The sequence below is a fragment of the Salmo trutta genome, chromosome 36 (assembly GCF_901001165.1).
Source record: "Salmo trutta chromosome 36, fSalTru1.1, whole genome shotgun sequence".
Classification (NCBI taxonomy): domain Eukaryota; kingdom Metazoa; phylum Chordata; class Actinopteri; order Salmoniformes; family Salmonidae; genus Salmo; species Salmo trutta.
This window is the reverse complement of record NC_042992.1, coordinates 41,003,311-41,006,177: the sequence shown is the minus strand read 5'-3', so window position 1 is coordinate 41,006,177 and position 2,867 is coordinate 41,003,311.

The following is a 2,867-nucleotide window of genomic DNA, read 5'->3' as shown; positions in this document are numbered from 1 at the left end:
AAATAGTAGCCTATTGTTGACTTGGGGATGTGAGGTCTCAATCTTGAATTCAACTTAGTCTATGTTCAGGTTCAGCAAAAATGTTGCTTGCAACCTTGGGCTATGACGAAGAAACACTATGACAAAGTTACACAGTTGGTGATACAATTGGACCATGTATCCCAAGTCATCCTATAATTAACGAGGTCACCAGCATATGCCTACAAATTGCTAATGCCATTACATTAAGCCAGGATTGGCCGAAGGACTTAAATTAATAGAATTAGTATGTGGGGTTCCAAAAAATAATATTTGCAAAAATCTAATTCATTTAAAGTATAGATTTTCTAGGGTCCTTCTCCATCTAATGGGACACATTTTGGCTTGCAAATGACGTAACAAATTCCAGGTGAAATTATTACATTAAATTGTTTTTTTATTCTTCCATCGCCTGCCAAATAAAAACCTCATCAAAACAAAAATAAAATACATTTTTATTGGTCACATACACGTGTTTAGCAGATGTTATTGCGAGAGTAGCGAAATGCTTGTGTTTCTAGCCCCAACAGTGCAGTAATATCTAACAATTTCACAACAATACACACAAATCTAAAGTAAAGGAATATACAGTACCTTGCAAAAGAATTAATCCCCGTTGGAATTTTTCCAATTTTGTTGCACTGTAATTTAAATCGATTTTTATTTGGATTTTATGTCATGGACATAAACAAAATAGTCCAAATTGGTGAAGTGAAATGAAAAAAACAACTTGTTTCAAAAAAATCTAAATAGAATAAAACGGAAAAGTGGTGCGTGCATATGTATTCAACCCCGTTGCTATGAAGCCCCTAAAAATGATCTGGTGCAACCAATTACCTTCAGAAGTCACATAATTAGTTAAATAACATCAACCTGTGTGCAATCTAAGTGTCACATGATCTGTCGCATGATCTCAGTATATATACAGTTGAAATCGGAAGTTTACATACACCTTTGCCAAATACATTTAAACTCAGTTTTTCACAATTCCTGACGTTTAATCCTAGTAACAATTCCCTGGCTTAGGTCAGTTAGGATCACCACTTTATTTTAAGAATGTGAAATGTCAGAATAATAGTAGAGAGAATGAATTATTTCAGCTTTTATTTCTTTCATCACAATCCCAGTGAGTCATAAGTTTACATACACTCAATTAGTATTTGGTAGCAATGCCTTTAAAATGTTTAACTTGGGTCAAATGTTTTGGGTAGCCTTCCACAAGCTTCCCACAATAAGTTGGGTGAATTTTGGCCCATTCCTCCTGACAGAGCTGGTGTAACTGAGTCCGGTTTGTAGGCCTCCTTGCTCGCACATGCTTTTTAAGTTCTGACCACAAATGTTCTATAGGAGTGAGGTCAGGGCTTTATGATGGCCACTCCAATACCTTGACTTTGTTGTCCTTAAGCCATTTTGCCACAACTTTGTAAGTATACTTGGGGTTATTGTCCATTTGGAAGACCCATTTGCGACCAAGCTTTAACTTCCAGACTGATGTCTTGAGATGTTGCTTCAATATATCCACATAATTTTCCCTCCTCATGATGCCATCTATTTTGTGAAGTGCACCAGTCCCTCCTGCAGCAAAGCACCCCCACAACATGATGCTGCCACCCCCGTGCTTCACGGTTGGGATGGTGTTCTTCGGCTTGCAAGCCTCCCTCTTTCTCCTCCAAACATAACAATGGTCATTATGGCCAAACAGTTCTATTTTCGTTTCATCAGACCAGAGTACATTTCTCCAGAAAGTACGATCTTTGTCCCCATGTGCAGTTGCAAACCGTAGTCTGACTTTTTATGATGGTTTTGGAGCAGTGGCTTCTTCCTTGCTGAGCGGCCTTTCAGGTTATGTCGATATAGGACTTGTTTTACTGTGGATATAGATACTTTTGTACCTGTTTCCTCCAGCATCTTCGCAAGGACCTTTGCTGTTGTCCTGGGATTGATTTGCACTTTTCGCACCAAAGTACATTCATCTCTAGGAGACAGAACACGTCTCCTTCCTATGACGGCTGCGTGGTGCCATGGTGTTTATACTTGCGTACTATTGTTTGTATAGATGAACGTTGTAACTTCAGGCATTTGGAAATTGCTCCCAAGGATGAACCAAACATGTGGAGGTCTACAATTTTTTTCTGAGGTCTTGGCTGATTTCTTTTGATTTTCCCATGATGTCAAGCAAAGAGGCACTGAGTTTGACTCAAATTATGTCAATTAGCCTATCAGAAGCTTCTAAAGCCATGACATCATTTTCTGGAATTGTCCAAGCTGTTTAAAGGCACAGTCAACTTAGTGTATGTAAACTTCTGACCCACTGGAATTGTGATACAGTGAATTGTAAGTGAAATAATCTGTCTGTAAACGACTGTTGGAAAAATGACTTGTGTCATGCACAAAGTACATGTCCTAACCGACTTGCCAAAACTGTAGTTCGTTTTCAAGAAATTTGTGGAGTGGTTGAAAAACTAGTTTCAATGACTCCAACCTAAGTGTATGTAAACTTCCAACTTCAACTGTATACGTTAACTAGGCACTACATCATTTTGGTTAAGTAGTTTTGAGCAGTTTGATTAAATGATATAGTTAATTGTATTGTTAAAAATGACAAGAAAATCATATCAAAAGTAAAGTGAATATTGCATTTTGAAAAACAGATACTTAAATTGAATATATATTAAAATTAAAAGAGCAATTTGGTGCAGTGTTACAAGTGGCTTTGTGAATTTGTTTGTTGTACTCAGTCAATTGAAAATGTGCTTAGTTTTGAAACATGAGCCATTTTGATGATCTGTTTTGTTTTTGTGCTTAGAGTTGTGAAAATTGCACAGAAGTCAATGAAAACTTAAATACAG